Here is a 14,118-nt window from a genome sequence, read left to right on the forward strand (position 1 = left end):
GGTCGACCGGCAGGTCGCATCTTTGTAGAGGGGAGGGATTATTGCTCCACCTCGCCCCCCGCGACCTGCCCACCTCGGGGGCGCCTTAACGGCCAGCCCCCCTTGGCGGCGGTGGAAGTACTAAGTAGTCCCACCGCCGCCATTACGTCTGCAGCCCCTTACCGGGAGGCCGTCGGCCTCGTCGGGGTTGCCCCGCCGATGCTAGCCTCCTGGCCGAGAGTGGTCGGCTTCCCTCTCCCTCTCCGCTGCCTCCTTCTGCGTTATCACAATCTCGCAGAAGGAGGCAAACGCTGCTCTTGACCTCTCACTGCCGATCATGTGGTCCACCACGACCGACAACGAGAGGTCCATCCCAATAACGCCCCTTAGGACACTGCGCGGCGCCGACCACGCAGGACATTCTCCCAGCGTATGCCGCGCAGAGTCCTGGGCCTCCTCGCAGTGGTGGCACTGCGATCCTCCCAGTGCCAGTTATGAACACACAGTTTGACGAAACGGCGGTATGCAGGTAATTTAACTTATGCGCATGCATTGCTGCAACTTGTGCTGTATAATTTAGAATTTTTGTTACCGCGCCATCCGATTATTATACATGTGGAAATACTCGTACACGCAGCATTGTATTTTCTTCCGCACGCGACAAGGAGGGGACAGAGGCGAGGTCCGGCTAGCGTCTGTCCCCTCCCCCCGTCCCACCCCCCTGGTCGGCCCGCATAAAACTTAAAAATATGATAAAATAAACGATAAAATCTATAAATGAAAACGTGTATAGATAAAATAGATAAAATAAAAGTCAATAAATAAATAAATAATAATAAGTAAATAAATACAATGGACAAACCACAACAAACATAAGAAGGGGGGGGCAAAATAAAGGGGAATAAAAGATAAAGATGAAATTTATAATATAGAATATGAAATATATATAGAATAAAATGAAATATTATAAAATAAAAGGAGGGGGGTCGACCGGCAGGTCGCATCTTTGTAGAGGGGAGGGATTATTGCTCCACCTCGCCCCCCGCGACCTGCCCACCTCGGGGGCGCCTTAACGGCCAGCCCCCCTTGGCGGCGGTGGAAGTACTAAGTAGTCCCACCGCCGCCATTACGTCTGCAGCCCCTTACCGGGGGACCATCGGCCTCGTCGGGGTTGCCCCGCCGATGCTAGCCTCCTGGCGGAGAGGGGGTCGGCTTGCCTCTCCCTCTCCGCTGCCTCCTTCTGCGTTATCACAATCTCGCAGAAGGAGGCAAACGCTGCTCTTGACCTCTCGCTGCCGATCATGTGGTCGACCATGACCAGCAACGAGAGGTCCATCCCAATAACGCCCCTTAGGACTCTGCGCGGCGCCGACCACGCAGGACATTCTCCCAGCGTATGCCGCGCAGAGTCCTGGGCCTCCTCGCAGTGGTGGCACTGCGATCCTCCCAGTGCCAGTTATGAACACACAGTTTGACGAAACGGCGGTATGCAGGTAATTTAACTTATGCGCATGCATTGCTGCAACTTGTGCTGTATAATTTAGAATTTTTGTTACCGCGCCATCCGATTATTATACATGTGGAAATACTCGTACACGCTGCATTGTATTTTCTTCCGCACGCGACAAGGAGGGGACAGAGGCGAGGTCCGGCTAGCGTCTGTCCCATCCCCCCGTCCCACCCCCCTGGTCGACCCGCATAAATCTTGAAAATATGATAAAATAAACTATAAAATCTATAAATGAAAACGTGTATAGATAAAATAGATCAAATAAAAGTCTATAAATAAATAAATAATAATAAGTAAATAAATACAATGGACAAACCACAACAAACACAAGAAGGGGGGGCAAAATAAAGGGGAATAAAAGATAAAGATGAACTTTATAATATAGAATATAAAATATATATAGAATAAAATGAAATATTATAAAATAAAAGGAGGGGGGTCGACCGGCAGGTCGCATCTTTGTAGAGGGGAGGGATTATTGCTCCACCTCGCCCCCCGCGACCTGCCCACCTCGGGTTCGCCTTAACGGCCAGCCCCCCTTGGCGGCGGTGGAAGTACTAAGTAGTCCCACCGCCGCCATTACGTCTGCAGCCCCTTACCGGGGGACCATCGGCCTCGTCGGGGTTGCCCCGCCGATGCTAGCCTCCTGGCCGAGAGTGGTCGGCTTCCCTCTCCCTCTCCGCTGCCTCCTTCTGCGTTATCACAATCTCGCAGAAGGAGGCAAACGCTGCTCTTGACCTCTCGCTGCCGATCATGTGGTCGACCACGACCGACAACGAGAGGTCCATCCCAATAACGCCCCTTAGGACTCTGCGCGGCGCCGACCACGCAGGACATTCTCCCAGCGTATGCCGCGCAGTGTCCTGGGCCTCCTCGCAGTGGTGGCACTGCGATCCTCCCAGTGCCAGTTATGAACACACAGTTTGACGAAACGGCGGTATGCAGGTAATTTAACTTATGCGCATGCATTGCTGCAACTTGTGCTGTATAATTTAGAATTTTTGTTACCGCGCCATCCGATTTTTATACATGTGCAAATACCCGTACTCGCAGCATTGTATTTTCTTCCGCACGCGACAAGAAGGGGACAGAGGCGAGTTCCGGCTAGCGTCTGTCCCCTCCCCTGGTCCACCCGCATAAAACTTAAAAATAAGATAAAATAGAAGATAAAATCAATAAATGAAAACGTGTATAGATAAAATAGATCAAATAAAAGTCAATAAATAAACAAATAATAATAAGTAAATAAATACAATGGACAAACCACAACAAACATAAGAAGGGGGGGGGGGGGAAATAAAGGGGAATAAAAGATAAAGATGAAATTTATAATATAGAATATAAAATGTATATAGCATAAAATGAAATATTATAAAATAAAAGGAGGGGGGTCGACCGGCAGGTCGCATCTTTGTAGAGGGGGGGGATTATTGCTCCACCTCGCCCCCCGCGACCTGCCCACCACGGGGGCGCCTTAACGGCCAGCCCCCCTTGGCGGCGGTGGAAGTACTAAGTATTCCCACCGCCGCCATTACGTCTGCGGCCCCTTACCGGGGGGCCGTCGGCCTCGTCGGGGTTGCCCCGCCGATGCTAGCCTCCTGGCCGAGAGTGGTCGGCTTCCCTCTCCCTCTCCGCTGCCTCCTTCTGCGTTATCACAATCTCGCAGAAGGAGGCAAACGCTGCTCTTGACCTCTCGCTGCCGATCATGTGGTCGACCACGACCGACAACGAGAGGTCCATCCCAATAACGCCCCTTAGGACTCTGCGCGGCGCCGACCACGCAGGACATTCTCCCAGCGTATGCCGCGCAGTGTCCTGGGCCTCCTCGCAGTGGTGGCACTGCGATCCTCCCAGTGCCAGTTATGAACACACAGTTTGACGAAACGGCGGTATGCAGGTAATTTAACTTATGCGCATGCATTGCTGCAACTTGTGCTGTATAATTTAGAATTTTTGTTACCGCGCCATCCGATTATTATACATGTGGAAATACTCGTACACGCTGCATTGTATTTTCTTCCGCACGCGACAAGGAGGGGACAGAGGCGAGGTCCGGCTAGCGTCTGTCCCATCCCCCCGTCCCACCCCCCTGGACGACCCGCATAAATCTTGAAAATATGATAAAATAAACGCTAAAATCTATAAATGAAAACGTGTATAGATAAAATAGATCAAATAAAAGTCTATAAATAAATAAATAATAATAAGTAAATAAATACAATGGACAAACCACAACAAACACAAGAAGGGGGGGCAAAATAAAGGGGAATAAAAGATAAAGATGAACTTTATAATATAGAATATAAAATATATATAGAATAAAATGAAATATTATAAAATAAAAGGAGGGGGGTCGACCGGCAGGTCGCATCTTTGTAGAGGGGAGGGATTATTGCTCCACCTCGCCCCCCGCGACCTGCCCACCTCGGGGGCGCCTTAACGGCCAGCCCCCCTTGGCGGCGGTGGAAGTACTAAGTATTCCCACCGCCGCCATTACGTTTGCGGCCCCTTACCGGGGGACCATCGGCCTCGTCGGGGTTGCCCCGCCGATGCTAGCCTCCTGGCGGAGAGGGGGTCTGCTTCCCTCTCCCTCTCCGCTGCCTCCTTCTGCGTTATCACAATCTCGCAGAAGGAGGCAAACGCTGCTCTTGACCTCTCGCTGCCGATCATGTGGTCGACCACGACCGACAACGAGAGGTCCATCCCAATAACGCCCCTTAGGACTCTGCGCGGCGCCGACCACGCAGGACATTCTCCCAGCGTATGCCGCGCAGAGTCCTGGGCCTCCTCGCAGTGGTGGCACTGCGATCCTCCCAGTGCCAGTTATGAACACACAGTTTGACGAAACGGCGGTATGCAGGTAATTTAACTTATGCGCATGCATTGCTGCAACTTGTGCTGTATAATTTAGAATTTTTGTTACCGCGCCATCCGATTATTATACATGTGCAAATACCCGTACTCGCAGCATTGTATTTTCTTCCGCACGCGACAAGAAGGGGACAGAGGCGAGTTCCGGCTAGCGTCTGTCCCCTCCCCTGGTCCACCCGCATAAAACTTAAAAATAAGATAAAATAGAAGATAAAATCAATAAATGAAAACGTGTATAGATAAAATAGATCAAATAAAAGTCAATAAATAAACAAATAATAATAAGTAAATAAATACAATGGACAAACCAAAACAAACATAAGAAGGGAGGGGGAAAATAAAGGGGAATAAAAGATAAAGATGAAATTTATAATATAGAATATAAAATGTATATAGAATAAAATGAAATATTATAAAATAAAAGGAGGGGGGTCGACCGGCAGGTCGCATCTTTGTAGAGGGGGGGGATTATTGCTCCACCTCGCCCCCCGCGACCTGCCCACCACGGGGGCGCCTTAACGGCCAGCCCCCCTTGGCGGCGGTGGAAGTACTAAGTATTCCCACCGCCGCCATTACGTCTGCGGCCCCTTACCGGGGGGCCGTCGGCCTCGTCGGGGTTGCCCCGCCGATGCTAGCCTCCTGGCCGAGAGTGGTCGGCTTCCCTCTCCCTCTCCGCTGCCTCCTTCTGCGTTATCACAATCTCGCAGAAGGAGGCAAACGCTGCTCTTGACCTCTCGCTGCCGATCATGTGGTCGACCACGACCGACAACGAGAGGTCCATCCCAATAACGCCCCTTAGGACTCTGCGCGGCGCCGACCACGCAGGACATTCTCCCAGCGTATGCCGCGCAGAGTCCTGGGCCTCCTCGCAGTGGTGGCACTGCGATCCTCCCAGTGCCAGTTATGAACACACAGTTTGACGAAACGGCGGTATGCAGGTAATTTAACTTATGCGCATGCATTGCTGCAACTTGTGCTGTATAATTTAGAATTTTTGTTACCGCGCCATCCGATTATTATACATGTGGAAATACTCGTACACGCTGCATTGTATTTTCTTCCGCACGCGACAAGGAGGGGACAGAGGCGAGGTCCGGCTAGCGTCTGTCCCATCCCCCCGTCCCACCCCCCTGGACGACCCGCATAAATCTTGAAAATATGATAAAATAAACGCTAAAATCTATAAATGAAAACGTGTATAGATAAAATAGATCAAATAAAAGTCTATAAATAATTAAATAATAATAAGTAAATAAATACAATGGACAAACCACAACAAACACAAGAAGGGGGGGCAAAATAAAGGGGAATAAAAGATAAAGATGAACTTTATAATATAGAATATAAAATATATATAGAATAAAATGAAATATTATAAAATAAAAGGAGGGGGGTCGACCGGCAGGTCGCATCTTTGTAGAGGGGAGGGATTATTGCTCCACCTCGCCCCCCGCGACCTGCCCACCTCGGAGGCGCCTTAACGGCCAGCCCCCCTTGGCGGCGGTGGAAGTACTAAGTAGTCCCACCGCCGCCATTACGTCTGCAGCCCCTTACCAGGAGGCCGTCGGCCTCGTCGGGGTTGCCCCGCCGATGCTAGCCTCCTGGCCGAGAGTGGTCGGCTTCGCTCTCCCTCTCCGCTGCCTCCTTCTGCGTTATCACAATCTCGCAGAAGGAGGCAAACGCTGCTCTTGACCTCTCACTGCCGATCATGTGGTCCACCACGACCGACAATGAGAGGTCCATCCCAATAACGCCCCTTAGGACTCTGCGCGGCGCCGACCACGCAGGACATTCTCCCAGCGTATGCCGCGCAGAGTCCTGGGCCTCCTCGCAGTGGTGGCACTGCGATCCTCCCAGTGCCAGTTATGAACACACAGTTTGACGAAACGGCGGTATGCAGGTAATTTAACTTATGCGCATGCATTGCTGCAACTTGTGCTGTATAATTTAGAATTTTTGTTACCGCGCCATCCGATTATTATACATGTGGAAATACTCGTACACGCTGCATTGTATTTTCTTCCGCACGCGACAAGGAGGGGACAGAGGCGAGGTCCGGCTAGCGTCTGTCCCATCCCCCCGTCCCACCCCCCTGGTCGACCCGCATAAATCTTGAAAATATGATAAAATAAACTATAAAATCTATAAATGAAAACGTGTATAGATAAAATAGATCAAATAAAAGTCTATAAATAAATAAATAATAATAAGTAAATAAATACAATGGACAAACCACAACAAACACAAGAAGGGGGGGCAAAATAAAGGGGAATAAAAGATAAAGATGAACTTTATAATATAGAATATAAAATATATATAGAATAAAATGAAATATTATAAAATAAAAGGAGGGGGGTCGACCGGCAGGTCGCATCTTTGTAGAGGGGAGGGATTATTGCTCCACCTCGCCCCCCGCGACCTGCCCACCTCGGGGGCGCCTTAACGGCCAGCCCCCCTTGGCGGCGGTGGAAGTACTAAGTAGTCCCACCGCCGCCATTACGTCTGCAGCCCCTTACCGGGGGACCATCGGCCTCGTCGGGGTTGCCCCGCCGATGCTAGCCTCCTGGCGGAGAGGGGGTCGGCTTGCCTCTCCCTCTCCGCTGCCTACTTCTGCGTTATCACAATCTCGCAGAAGGAGGCAAACGCTGCTCTTGACCTCTCGCTGCCGATCATGTGGTCGACCATGACCAGCAACGAGAGGTCCATCCCAATAACGCCCCTTAGGACTCTGCGCGGCGCCGACCACGCAGGACATTCTCCCAGCGTATGCCGCGCAGAGTCCTGGGCCTCCTCGCAGTGGTGGCACTGCGATCCTCCCAGTGCCAGTTATGAACACACAGTTTGACGAAACGGCGGTATGCAGGTAATTTAACTTATGCGCATGCATTGCTGCAACTTGTGCTGTATAATTTAGAATTTTTGTTACCGCGCCATCCGATTTTTATACATGTGCAAATACCCGTGCTCGCAGCATTGTATTTTCTTCCGCACGCGACAAGAAGGGGACAGAGGCGAGTTCCGGCTAGCGTCTGTCCCCTCCCCTGGTCCACCCGCATAAAACTTAAAAATAAGATAAAATAGAAGATAAAATCAATAAATGAAAACGTGTATAGATAAAATAGATCAAATAAAAGTCAATAAATAAACAAATAATAATAAGTAAATAAATACAATGGACAAACCACAACAAACATAAGAAGGGGGGGGAAAATAAAGGGGAATAAAAGATAAAGATGAAATTTATAATATAGAATATAAAATGTATATAGAATAAAATGAAATATTATAAAATAAAAGGAGGGGGGTCGACCGGCAGGTCGCATCTTTGTAGAGGGGGGGGATTATTGCTCCACCTCGCCCCCCGCGACCTGCCCACCACGGGGGCGCCTTAACGGCCAGCCCCCCTTGGCGGCGGTGGAAGTACTAAGTATTCCCACCGCCGCCATTACGTCTGCGGCCCTTTACCGGGGGCCGTCGGCCTCGTCGGGGTTGCCCCGCCGATGCTAGCCTCCTGGCCGAGAGTGGTCGGCTTCCCTCTCCCTCTCCGCTGCCTCCTTCTGCGTTATCACAATCTCGCAGAAGGAGGCAAACGCTGCTCTTGACCTCTCGCTGCCGATCATGTGGTCGACCACGACCGACAACGAGAGGTCCATCCCAATAACGCCCCTTAGGACTCTGCGCGGCGCCGACCACGCAGGGCATTCTCCCAGCGTATGCCGCGCAGTGTCCTGGGCCTCCTCGCAGTGGTGGCACTGCGATCCTCCCAGTGCCAGTTATGAACACACAGTTTGACGAAACGGCGGTATGCAAGTAATTTAACTTATGCGCATGCATTGCTGCAACTTGTGCTGTATAATTTAGAATTTTTGTTACCGCGCCATCCGATTATTATACATGTGGAAATACTCGTACACGCTGCATTGTATTTTCTCCCGCACGCGACAAGGAGGGGACAGAGGCGAGGTCCGGCTAGCGTCTGTCCCATCCCCCCGTCCCACCCCCCTGGACGACCCGCATAAATCTTGAAAATATGATAAAATAAACGCTAGAATCTATAAATGAAAACGTGTATAGATAAAATAGATCAAATAAAAGTCTATAAATAAATAAATAATAATAAGTAAATAAATACAATGGACAAACCACAACAAACACAAGAAGGGGGGGCAAAATAAAGGGGAATAAAAGATAAAGATGAACTTTATAATATAGAATATAAAATATATATAGAATAAAATGAAATATTATAAAATAAAAGGAGGGGGGTCGACCGGCAGGTCGCATCTTTGTAGAGGGGAGGGATTATTGCTCCACCTCGCCCCCCGCGACCTGCCCACCTCGGGGGCGCCTTAACGGCCAGCCCCCCTTGGCGGCGGTGGAAGTACTAAGTAGTCCCACCGCCGCCATTACGTCTGCAGCCCCTTACCAGGAGGCCGTCGGCCTCGTCGGGGTTGCCCCGCCGATGCTAGCCTCCTGGCCGAGAGTGGTCGGCTTCCCTCTCCCTCTCCGCTGCCTCCTTCTGCGTTATCACAATCTCGCAGAAGGAGGCAAACGCTGCTCTTGACCTCTCACTGCCGATCATGTGGTCCACCACGACCGACAACGAGAGGTCCATCCCAATAACGCCCCTTAGGACTCTGCGCGGCGCCGACCACGCAGGACATTCTCCCAGCGTATGCCGCGCAGAGTCCTGGGCCTCCTAGCAGTGGTGGCACTGCGATCCTCCCAGTGCCAGTTATGAACACACAGTTTGACGAAACGGCGGTATGCAGGTAATTTAACTTATGCGCATGCATTGCTGCAACTTGTGCTGTATAATTTAGAATTTTTGTTACCGCGCCATCCGATTATTATACATGTGGAAATACTCGTACACGCTGCATTGTATTTTCTTCCGCACGCGACAAGGAGGGGACAGAGGCGAGGTCCGGCTAGCGTCTGTCCCATCCCCCCGTCCCACCCCCCTGGTCGACCCGTATAAATCTTGAAAATATGATAAAATAAACTATAAAATCTATAAATGAAAACGTGTATAGATAAAATAGATCAAATAAAAGTCTATAAATAAATAAATAATAATAAGTAAATAAATACAATGGACAAACCACAACAAACACAAGAAGGGGGGGCAAAATAAAGGGGAATAAAAGATAAAGATGAACTTTATAATATAGAATATAAAATATATATAGAGTAAAATGAAATATTATAAAATAAAAGGAGGGGGGTCGACCGGCAGGTCGCATCTTTGTAGAGGGGAGGGATTATTGCTCCACCTCGCCCCCCGCGACCTGCCCACCTCGGGGGCGCCTTAACGGCCAGCCCCCCTTGGCGGCGGTGGAAGTACTAAGTAGTCCCACCGCCGCCATTACGTCTGCAGCCCCTTACCGGGGGACCATCGGCCTCGTCGGGGTTGCCCCGCCGATGCTAGCCTCCTGGCGGAGAGGGGGTCGGCTTGCCTCTCCCTCTCCGCTGCCTCCTTCTGCGTTATCACAATCTCGCAGAAGGAGGCAAACGCTGCTCTTGACCTCTAGCTGCCGATCATGTGGTCGACCATGACCGGCAACGAGAGGTCCATCCCAATAACGCCCCTTAGGACTCTGCGCGGCGCCGACCACGCAGGACATTCTCCCAGCGTATGCCGCGCAGAGTCCTGGGCCTCCTCTCAGTGGTGGCACTGCGATCCTCCCGGTGCCAGTTATGAACACACAGTTTGACGAAACGGCGGTATGCAGGTAATTTAACTTATGCGCATGCATTGCTGCAACTTGTGCTGTATAATTTAGAATTTTTGTTACCGCGCCATCCGATTATTATACATGTGGAAATACTCGTACACGCTGCATTGTATTTTCTTCCGCACGCGACAAGGAGGGGACAGAGGCGAGGTCCGGCTAGCGTCTGTCCCCTCCCCCCGTCCCACCCCCCTGGTCGGCCCACATAAAACTTAAAAATATGATGAAATAAACGATAAAATCTATAAATGAAAACGTGTATAGATAAAATAGATAAAATAAAAGTCAATAAATAAATAAATAATAATAAGTAAATAAATACAATGGACAAACCACAACAAACATAAGAAGGGGGGGGGCAAAATAAAGGGGAATAAAAGATGAAGATGAAATTTATAATATAGAATATGAAATATATATAGAATAAAATGAAATATTATAAAATAAAAGGAGGGGGGTCGACCGGCAGGTCGCATCTTTGTAGAGGGGGGGATTATTGCTCCACCTCGCCCCCCGCGACCTGCCCACCTCGGGGGCGCCATAACGGCCAGCCCCCCTTGGCGGCGGTGGAAGTACTAAGTAGTCCCACCGCCGCCATTACGTCTGCAGCCCCTTACCGGGAGGCCGTCGGCCTCGTCGGGATTGCCCCGCCGATGCTAGCCTCCTGGCGGAGAGGGGGTCGGCTTCCCTCTCCCTCTCCGCTGCCTCCTTCTGCGTTATCATAATCTCGCACAAGGAGGCAAACGTTGCTCTTGACCTCTCGCTGCCGATCATGTGGTCCACCACGACCGACAACGAGAGGTCCATCCCAATAACGCCCCTTAGGACTCTGCGCGGCGCCGACCACGCAGGACATTCTCCCAGCGTATGCCGCGCAGAGTCCTGGGCCTCCTCGCAGTGGTGGCACTGCGATCCTCCCAGTGCCAGTTATGAACACACAGTTTGACGAAACGGCGGTATGCAGGTAATTTAACTTATGCGCATGCATTGCTGCAACTTGTGCTGTATAATTTAGAATTTTTGTTACCGCGCCATCCGATTATTATACATGTGGAAATACTCGTACACGCTGCATTGTATTTTCTTCCGCACGCGACAAGGAGGGGACAGAGGCGAGGTCCGGCTAGCGTCTGTCCCATCCCCCCGTCCCACCCCCCTGGTCGACCCGCATAAATCTTGAAAATATGATAAAATAAACTATAAAATCTATAAATGAAAACGTGTATAGATAAAATAGATCAAATAAAAGTCTATAAATAAATAAATAATAATAAGTAAATAAATACAATGGACAAACCACAACAAACACAAGAAGGGGGGGCAAAATAAAGGGGAATAAAAGATAAAGATGAACTTTATAATATAGAATATAAAATATATATAGAATAAAATGAAATATTATAAAATAAAAGGAGGGGGGTCGACCGGCAGGTCGCATCTTTGTAGAGGGGAGGGATTATTGCTCCACCTCGCCCCCCGCGACCTGCCCACCTCGGGGGCGCCTTAACGGCCAGCCCCCCTTGGCGGCGGTGGAAGTACTAAGTAGTCCCACCGCCGCCATTACGTCTGCAGCCCCTTACCGGGAGGCCGTCGGCCTCGTCGGGGTTGCCCCGCCGATGCTAGCCTCCTGGCCGAGAGTGGTCGGCTTCCCTCTCCCTCTCCGCTGCCTCCTTCTGCGTTATCACAATCTCGCAGAAGGAGGCAAACGCTGCTCTTGACCTCTCACTGCCGATCATGTGGTCCACCACGACCGACAACGAGAGGTCCATCCCAATAACGCCCCTTAGGACACTGCGCGGCGCCGACCACGCAGGACATTCTCCCAGCGTATGCCGCGCAGAGTCCTGGGCCTCCTCGCAGTGGTGGCACTGCGATCCTCCCAGTGCCAGTTATGAACACACAGTTTGACGAAACGGCGGTATGCAGGTAATTTAACTTATGCGCATGCATTGCTGCAACTTGTGCTGTATAATTTAGAATTTTTGTTACCGCGCCATCCGATTATTATACATGTGGAAATACTCGTACACGCAGCATTGTATTTTCTTCCGCACGCGACAAGGAGGGGACAGAGGCGAGGTCCGGCTAGCGTCTGTCCCCTCCCCCCGTCCCACCCCCCTGGTCGGCCCGCATAAAACTTAAAAATATGATAAAATAAACGATAAAATCTATAAATGAAAACGTGTATAGATAAAATAGATAAAATAAAAGTCAATAAATAAATAAATAATAATAAGTAAATAAATACAATGGACAAACCACAACAAACATAAGAAGGGGGGGGCAAAATAAAGGGGAATAAAAGATAAAGATGAAATTTATAATATAGAATATGAAATATATATAGAATAAAATGAAATATTATAAAATAAAAGGAGGGGGGTCGACCGGCAGGTCGCATCTTTGTAGAGGGGAGGGATTATTGCTCCACCTCGCCCCCCGCGACCTGCCCACCTCGGGGGCGCCTTAAAGGCCAGCCCCCCTTGGCGGCGGTGGAAGTACTAAGTAGTCCCACCGCCGCCATTACGTCTGCAGCCCCTTACCGGGGGACCATCGGCCTCGTCGGGGTTGCCCCGCCGATGCTAGCCTCCTGGCGGAGAGGGGGTCGGCTTGCCTCTCCCTCTCCGCTGCCTCCTTCTGCGTTATCACAATCTCGCAGAAGGAGGCAAACGCTGCTCTTGACCTCTCGCTGCCGATCATGTGGTCGACCATGACCAGCAACGAGAGGTCCATCCCAATAACGCCCCTTAGGACTCTGCGCGGCGCCGACCACGCAGGACATTCTCCCAGCGTATGCCGCGCAGAGTCCTGGGCCTCCTCGCAGTGGTGGCACTGCGATCCTCCCAGTGCCAGTTATGAACACACAGTTTGACGAAACGGCGGTATGCAGGTAATTTAACTTATGCGCATGCATTGCTGCAACTTGTGCTGTATAATTTAGAATTTTTGTTACCGCGCCATCCGATTATTATACATGTGGAAATACTCGTACACGCTGCATTGTATTTTCTTCCGCACGCGACAAGGAGGGGACAGAGGCGAGGTCCGGCTAGCGTCTGTCCCATCCCCCCGTCCCACCCCCCTGGTCGACCCGCATAAATCTTGAAAATATGATAAAATAAACTATAAAATCTATAAATGAAAACGTGTATAGATAAAATAGATCAAATAAAAGTCTATAAATAAATAAATAATAATAAGTAAATAAATACAATGGACAAACCACAACAAACACAAGAAGGGGGGGCAAAATAAAGGGGAATAAAAGATAAAGATGAACTTTATAATATAGAATATAAAATATATATAGAATAAAATGAAATATTATAAAATAAAAGGAGGGGGGTCGACCGGCAGGTCGCATCTTTGTAGAGGGGAGGGATTATTGCTCCACCTCGCCCCCCGCGACCTGCCCACCTCGGGTTCGCCTTAACGGCCAGCCCCCCTTGGCGGCGGTGGAAGTACTAAGTAGTCCCACCGCCGCCATTACGTCTGCAGCCCCTTACCGGGGGACCATCGGCCTCGTCGGGGTTGCCCCGCCGATGCTAGCCTCCTGGCCGAGAGTGGTCGGCTTCCCTCTCCCTCTCCGCTGCCTCCTTCTGCGTTATCACAATCTCGCAGAAGGAGGCAAACGCTGCTCTTGACCTCTCGCTGCCGATCATGTGGTCGACCACGACCGACAACGAGAGGTCCATCCCAATAACGCCCCTTAGGACTCTGCGCGGCGCCGACCACGCAGGACATTCTCCCAGCGTATGCCGCGCAGTGTCCTGGGCCTCCTCGCAGTGGTGGCACTGCGATCCTCCCAGTGCCAGTTATGAACACACAGTTTGACGAAACGGCGGTATGCAGGTAATTTAACTTATGCGCATGCATTGCTGCAACTTGTGCTGTATAATTTAGAATTTTTGTTACCGCGCCATCCGATTTTTATACATGTGCAAATACCCGTACTCGCAGCATTGTATTTTCTTCCGCACGCGACAAGAAGGGGACAGAGGCGAGTTCCGGCTAGCGTCTGTC

Source organism: Lasioglossum baleicum, unplaced genomic scaffold (genome assembly GCF_051020765.1).
Source record: "Lasioglossum baleicum unplaced genomic scaffold, iyLasBale1 scaffold0024, whole genome shotgun sequence".
NCBI lineage: Eukaryota > Metazoa > Arthropoda > Insecta > Hymenoptera > Halictidae > Lasioglossum > Lasioglossum baleicum.